General features: G+C 42.1%; 1 protein-coding gene and 1 pseudogene across 1 annotated transcript in view; one reads left to right on the top strand and one right to left on the bottom strand.

The window, feature by feature from the left end:
- The window catches only part of LOC110283719 (E3 ubiquitin-protein ligase TRIM39), a 529,744-nt gene that overhangs the window by 225,577 nt on the left and 295,813 nt on the right, over nucleotides 1-8,354 (bottom strand). The window lies entirely within an intron of this gene.
- On the top strand, nucleotides 1,427-3,966 carry LOC110283878 (annotated as a pseudogene).

Raw genomic sequence — 8,354 nt, forward strand, 5'->3', positions numbered from 1 at the left:
AGAGAGAAAGAGAGTAAGAGAGAGGAGAGAGGAGAGGAGAAAGGAGAGGAGAAGATAAAGAGAGAGGAGAGAGGAGAGAAGACAAAGAGAGGGGAGAGAGAGGGTGAGAGTGAGGGGTAAGAAGTAAGAGAGACAAGTAAGAGAGGAAGCAGGACTGAACAGCCCTTTTTATGGTTTTCACTGTTGCTAGGTAACTGGGGAGGAGTTTAGCCTGAAGGTCAGAAGCTTGGGCCATTGCCTACGTGACTACTGACAATGCTTCTCTTGTGGAGGCTATGGGGGGTGGTAACTTAGGCGGAAGCCAGAGTTCCAGGAGCATAAGGGAATGCCTACTGTGTCATAAAGGTGAATTATCACCATACCCAGAGGTTTCTGACCTCAGCTCAACTGGAGACCAGCCTGTCTGTACAGAGCCCAATGCCCCTCAGGCCATCTGTCCAGCCCCTAATACCCACTCCCAGTCTAATTTGTCCTGTTAAAATGTTTCTGGAATTCTCTGTCTTGAACAGGCCTTTGATAACTACTTCTCCCATGGTCAGCACTTTATAGACCCACTAATCCCCACTCATGAAACAAGATTGTTCTTTGTTTGGTTTGTAAAATTTCCTACTTTACCTTGCTAATATCTTTTGAGTTCTTCATAGACCACTCCTCACTTCTGACAGCCATTACTGAATATGCAGAGTCTTTTCCCTTGTACATTCGAGTGGACTATCCCTGTGTGTCATGTACTCCACACTCAGGAGTAGGCATCACTGCCTTCTCTGTTTTTTATTCTATATCTCCATTAAATGATACCTGTCTTCAGTACTAAGCATGTGCCTGGTGTCTTTCTACTTAGGTTATCTCTAGTTTCTGACAGCAATAAGCATGTGTCCTTTAATGGCCCCACACAGCCATGAACCCTTGGCTACACACATCCCCATAGAGTTACTGTCATCAGAAGTTTTAGGATCAAAGGGGGGTTTCTGACAGCTGTAATAAGCTAGGATCTGCCAAAACAAAGAAAGAACAATAGAAAAAGGACTTGACTAAATGTGGGCATATTTGGAATAAAACCAAACTAGCTAGCCAGGGACTCCTTCTGGTTCTCCACATTTGTCTTTCAGATTCTGACATGGGTTTAATATAGGTATTAGGAGTTCCTATAGCCCCTTTTTAGTTCTTCACTTTTAAAAATTTTGAATTACTAATAAACTGAAGATTCCTGGGCATCACTCACTTCTTAGCAGTTACCTAAGTTCCCTCAGTTTATTCTCTAGAGATTTGTTCAGACTCTGCACATAGGTCTTCCCACATCATGGTTCTCTGATGCTTGAGCTCCTAATTCCTTTAATGTACCTGCATTACAGGTTTGTAATGTGACTCACATGCTCTCTGTGAAGTTTTAAAGTCTGTCTACTTATCCATGTCTACAAGAGACTGCATGAATTTAGCAAGTAATATACACAGGTAGGTGTGCAATTATTGTGTTAATTTCTTTGTTGTTATTGTTGTATGAGACAGGATCTGATGAAGTTTAGGGTGGTTTTTATTTCATAGTAGTTCTGCCCCTTCTTCTAGATGTGCTAGACTAGATGCATAAATAGACCGTGTGTTCTTTCAATATGTAAATCGTGTAAACATACTGTAAGAGAATTTTCTTTGTTGTTAAAAAGGGCATAAAACAACATTTTGAGCAGTATTTGCTAAGGAATCCATTCCCATTCAAAGGAGTCAATGGCAAAAATTTTAAATTATTTATTTGAAAATCACAAGGAATGCAGCTCATGCTAACCTCCTAACATTTGGGTGCATCAGCAGCTCTGTATTTCTCTGCACAGGGACTATGACATTCCAGGACATTGTACACAAAGAAAGTCATTAAAACAAGTAGCAGGCTAAAATATATGCACTGTAACAAATGACATTCACAGTTTCTGTGGATGGAACACCAGGAAACTGTCTTCTCTCCAGCCCAGCCAGAAATTACATTCATTTCTCTAATTTATATCCTACCACTGCCCCTAGTTCCCTAATTCCAGCTATCCCTATGGACTGTGTTGTGGAGCACCATGTGGTCTTAGTGTGGGGATAAAATCTAAAGACTCACTATACCTAGGCAAACATTTTCTTGGCTTTTACCAAGCTCTCTTCACCTTGACTGGGCTGTCTGAACCACAGTTCATAAGTGTTGGCTTTGTGAATGACATACAGTTTGAGGTATTCAACAACTGAAAAGATGTTCAGCGGGTGGAGCACTGTGTACCATGTATAGATCAAAAGAAACCAGAGGGTAGAAAGGATAACACAGACCTAGTCCTAAGCTAATTTCAGCAATTCAGAGCGTTACTGCAAAGAATGCTCAAAATCTACAACTACAGTGCAACTGGTGAGTGGGCCCTAATCAGAAATCCCAAATTTATAGCTCAGGTTGATCCCAGTCTCCATGTTCAATATTTGCACTGGAGCCACTGTTCTGAATTTCTGTTCACTTTACAACTAAATCAGTCTACTTAGAAAGGACATATAGACCATTTTTCTTCAGGGTCCTATCACCTGTTGGAGCTTGCAGGAGTGGCAGAACGTGGGTTCTTGTTCAGGGTATCACACTATCCAAATGAGGTATGGCTGCTATGTTCTGTTTCAAAGTGATTTCAGTCAAGAATTCTTTGAAGTAGCCTTCAATGACCATGATTACATCAGGCTGAATGGAGACCTGAGGACTTGGAACACAGTTGGCACAGTTGCTGAGATGCTTAGACAATCGTGAGATTTGCCAGGCTTTTAACACAACGTTTGCAGACTACCCTGTTGGGTAAATGTGTGGACTTATTCTTCAGAGAGCTGGAGTATGGAAAGGAGGTTTTTCTGAGAAAAGGTAAGAATACACACCTCACTATCTGCTTTGAGACTGTAACTCCTGTCCCCTGAGGATTTCTCCTCAGCTGGGAGAAGCTGGAATACTAACTTTGTCTTGCATCAAAGGGGAAAGAGGGATTGTGGGTTTCCTGTATCTACATGAATGAGTGCTAAGCATGCTCTTAGGAGAGTGCAGTTTGTGAACTCAACAGCAGTTCCTTCCATTTAATTTGTGAACCATGATCTCTTTCAGGCCTGTTCACTGTCCATTTACAGAGAATTAGAGAATTGTCCCCAGTGTTTTTGAGTCTTTAATCTCCTCCCAGATCCAGAATTCAATACTCCTACAGAGAGATACAGCATTTCCTCCTCTATCCTGGTTCATGTTGATTCTAAAACATTCCAAGGAATAGATTACCTCATCCATATCCTGAGTGTAGGTTGCTGTGAGGGGTTGGCGCCTCTCCTTCAAGCTAACTCTACTGTATTCACACACAGTTACGTGTGCATTGATTGATCCCCAGGAAGGATGCCAAATGCCTTAAATTTCTGATTGTTTCCCACAGACAGTCCTAAAATACATGTGATGCATAAGGTCAGACCCAACTAGAAAATCACATTGAGGTACTGGGCCTTTAACTTCTACCCTGCTGAAATCATCCTAACCTGGGAAACAGATGAGAGCAACCAAATCTCAGACATGGAGGTGTCAGAGACCAGGCCTTCAGGGGATGTCACCTTCCAGAAGTATGCATCTGCTGTGGTACCTTCTGGAGAAGAGAATAGATACTCTTGCCATGTGAATCATGAAGGGCTGTCTGACCCCGTCACCCTGAGATGGGGTAAGGACTTGAAGTGAGCACAGACATGGTTCTGAGAGAGTGGGAGTCCTTAGAGACAGCTACATCATGGTTAAGATAGAGAACTGCAGGGAGAGTCTTTACTCTGCTTCCCCTCGTTTCCTTCCCAGTGCCTCCTGGGCCCACCATTTCCTTTATGCATATTGTTATTGCTGTGATTCTTGGAGCTCCACTTATGGGGGCAGTTATGACTTTTCTGATATGGAAGTGGATGACTAGAAGTACAAAAGGGGCAGGGTCTTTGTTCATGTCTCCAGGGAAATAACAATCCCAAGCAGTGAGAGTTCCCTGCCACATGACAGGTGATTTCATCCACACAGCTGCAGTCCATAAATGGCAGATGTGCTGAGAGTAACTCCATTGTGAATTATAAAGAAAATAGTGAACATAACTACAGTGACAGAGATGGTAGAGAACTTATTCACAGCTTTCAGATGTCAGAGGGAAATTATGTATTTAGAACAAACATACAGGGTCCCAGATATGACATTTCATGGACAGGTTTCCATCATGATCTGCTGTCACAGTTATGGACACTTATCTGACTAAAGACAAGGAGATTCCTCTAGGCCATCATCATCCTGCTGACTCTTTGTGCTCCAATAACAAGGTATATTTCCAAGGATTAAACAGGAAACATCAATGTTCTGTCTTGTCAGTAATAACAATTGTGGTTCATCCATGGGACACTTATATCAATCTAGGAAAGAGCCTACCTGATGTTTTATTTTCCAGTGTGATGTGAAATCTCAGGAATGCCCAGCCTTCTTTTATAACATTAAAATCAACACACTAAAAAGCCTGGTGTGCCACAGGAAGAATGCAGAGGATAGAACCCTGAGGGATGGGGACTCTTGGGATTGAGACTGTTTGAGTGAGTGATGCACTGTTAACTATCTCACCATTTAAAGACACATATTTGTGTTTGTTTCTTGTTCTTTTAATATGCAGGTTAAGACAGATGTATCAGTCCAGTACCAAGCCAGTAAATATTGTGTCTTCCAATGGTGCCTTTTCTTCATACATCTGTCTGTGACTATGTGTCTGTCTTCTCTGAGCACAGTGTAAGCAGAATCTGGGCAGCATCAGGCTCCATGCCCCCCCCCTTACTGTACATTCCTCAGCCATCTCTCTTATGCTAACACACGGAGGCTGGGAAACCTCTATCCCTGATTAGAATTTAGCTTTCATTAACCTACCCATCACTTCATGCTTCTGTCTTTAATTAAGCACTTGTATATGGTGTGCAAATTCTTGGCAGATTCTGTGATTGATTGATTGATATCCTAAAAATGAGTAAATCATGATGGAAAAAATAACGACTCAAAACCTTATGAAATTTATGTTTACTGTGCTAAATCCATTCCTTGTATGGCATTGGTTGCAGTGTGGAGTCAAGGGAGCTCTGGGCTGTGCACAGTGACTGCTGTGTCCAGCTGGGCTTTTACACTGCCCTTTCCACCTGTGTCATCTCTTATCTCCTAGTCCCTACCTTCCAGTGCACCTGTTCCTCTGGATCATGTGATCAAAAGGTCTCAGTCATTTTTAATACCTTGTCCAGTGTTTGCAGTCTTCTCTCATGCCAACAGTCAGTCTGTTCAGGTCTCAGTCTGATGTTAGATCAGGAGACATTTTAGATTACGGTTTCAACGTGAAGTATACTTGTTCTAAGTTTTCTGTATGAGTCTGGTGTTATTGTCTTCTGTTATTAATTGTCAGTGACAATAGTAGGAGTTTTTCTGTAATTGTCTCACAATAGATCTCTGTGCTATTCTATCAAAGTTGTGAGAGGCAAAGCCTGGTTTCTGACAGCCTTGGTTAGAATAACATGTCTGGAATACCAACAGAGAAGAAGTGTTGTCAACAGGATGTTTTCAGGTTCAAGATCAACCTGAGTTACATTCTGAGGACCTTTTCTAAAATAGACATTAGATAAATATTTTAAAAACTAAATGGTATATGTTTCACATAATTCTACCATGTTAATATCAATTAAAGAAATCTGAATTAGTATCTGTTTTTGTTATAGAAAGTAAGTTTAGTGTAAACAATGCATTCAACCTATACTGTTCTTCTTTCTGTCCTGCTGCTCCTTCAGGTATCCATGCTAACTTTTCCTTATGGCCCACACATTGGGGACAAAGGTCCAGCCTTGATTGTAAGCAGGGTTCACCTCTCTCTGTGCTCAGATTCACATTCTGTGTGGGATTTCCAAAACAAGGTATCCAGGCCTGGCATCTGGTATACCATTTAGACCTCAGGTCTTCAGTCAAGAATGTAACTCACAGGATGAAATTCAGATTCAGTGAATGGACAGATTGGTTCTGAACATGGGAGAAGTAACAGAGGGTTGGCTAGCACCATGGACTGACTCTACCATTCTGAAAGTGATTTGAGCTATGATATTCGAACCAAGAAGAAAAGTATGAGGGAATACTGGCAAGATGAAGATCAGAGGGATAAGAAATCACAAAACATGCACGTCTCCATTAATAGGAACAAGTATGTGGAGCCACAAGATGTATTTTGATCCAGTTTGAAGTTATATATTATTTTCACTAAAATAAGTTTCTCAAATGTGAGTTCCCCACATAGTCAGTATCTATTAGTATAGTCAACAGAAGGAAACTTACCTTGGAGATACACAGATAATTGTAAATAAATATAGAGAAGTATAGACATATTTGGAATAAAATGGTATAGAATTGCTGAAATGTTGGTCCCTGAGGTTAGACTCAGGAGAAAGTTGTGACTCAAGCCAGTAGGACATGAATCAGGGTAAAGCAACTTGTCCCCACCACTGCTCCCAGGATACTCACCCTAAGATTTAGGTTAGAGTGAGAAGGCAGGCTCTAGAGTTCATAGATTCCAGGAATTAATCTTTCCATCACCCATCTCACCGTTGTGTTGTGTATTTGGTTTAATGTCCTGATCTGGCCAGGAAAGGACCATGACATAACAATGAGTCTATGGAAAATCCAGAACAGGACCCAGAGCTGGACCCTTTATTGTGAGACATAGCTCTTTGCTTTCCTTTTCTTCATTGATTCTGTTAGTCAATATGACATCTGGGCTAGAACTCAGAAGGATGCTGTCCTCAGGACAGGTACAGTATGATCAGGGTAAGCAAGTAGTCTCTAGACACTGCTCCCAGGATACCAGGGCCCAGAAGTGTATCTGCAGTCAGAAAGGAGGTCTCTGGAGATTTCTTTCCTAGTATTTAATCTTTCCATGATGCTTCATGTCTCTGTACCTCCCACTGCCAATTCTTACAGAAGCCAGTAGGCCTCATGATAAAGCTCAGAGTTGTTTTGTGAATAAGAACTAGTCTGGAATAAATCTGCAACATCATTTAGGATGAAGAATTCATCATCATTCTTCTCCTCTTTCTCTTTCCTTCCATCCTTGATTTGACTCAGACTCTGGAAAGTCAGTGTTGGTCCTGAAATGGGAAAACCATATTCTGAAGACACAAGAACTCTGTGCAGTCACATCACAGGGAAGCAATATCTACCATTGCCCCTATCCCTAGCAGAACCTGAGGGTTCAACATTCAGGCTGCTCCTGCCTGGATTTCTGCAACATCCAGGACCAGAGATCTATATCCTACCAAGCACCCATCCCCACCCCCAGCCTAGTGATCTTTCTGTGGTCCAAGAAAGAGGGAAGGGACCTAGTACATATTGGTTTTAGGCTCCTACCCCCATTCTATTTCAATGTCCTTTCCTCTAGACTGGTCTGATGCAGCCTTGTTTATATTCAGTGGTTGTCTAAGTATAAGACATCCAGACTATGGGAAACAATAGAAATCTTAGATTTACTGTAGTGGCTGGTTTTGTATGTCAGCTTGACACAAGCTATTGGGCAGTTAACTGGGCACAGACAACCTGCTTCCCCAGTTGAGCACAGGCCTTGAACCCCAGAGACCTGGTGCGGGATGGCTTCCACCTTCATGGAAGAGTAGGAGCTTGGAGAAGCCTCCTGAGCCCCTGGTTAATGTCTCAGCTACAGCCTCCCAAAGGCCTCCCCAGAGAGATGTATAGCCATCAGTCATATAGGCAATGCCCCAAGTTCCTGGTATTCTGTCTGGACTCCACCCCCACCCACAGTTACCTGGCAATAGCCAGGTATGCTTCTCTCCACAGTTATTAAACAGCTTTTTGAGCAGTATTAGCCTCCATTTTATGGTAAAAATTTAGAATTGTTTGCGAGAATGACACAAAATGTGGCTCATGCTAACCTCCCAGCATTTGGGCACGTTTGCAGCTCTGGCTTGAAATCCCCGGGAGACTAGAACTCAGAGCCTGCCCCATTCTTACATTTACTCCTCTTCTTCCATGACAGAAACATCACCACATCTTGGATAACCACAGCTTTAAGAAGAAGGGCAAGAACAATTGCCTTGATGGGGGGCAATGGCTGATGTTCCCATCCCTCTACCAGATGAGGCTGAGCTCATCAGTAAGGATCCCAGGGTCCAGCACTTTAGGGAGACATCACCTGCAGTTCATTTATTTATTTATTTATTTATTTATTTATTTATTTATTTATTTTAAAAATATTTTTATTAGGTATTTTCCTCATTTACATTTCCAATGCTATCCCAAAAGTCCCCCATACCCTCCCCCCCACTCCCCTACTCACCCATTCCCA

Source organism: Mus caroli, chromosome 17 (genome assembly GCF_900094665.2).
Source record: "Mus caroli chromosome 17, CAROLI_EIJ_v1.1, whole genome shotgun sequence".
Lineage (NCBI taxonomy): Eukaryota > Metazoa > Chordata > Mammalia > Rodentia > Muridae > Mus > Mus caroli.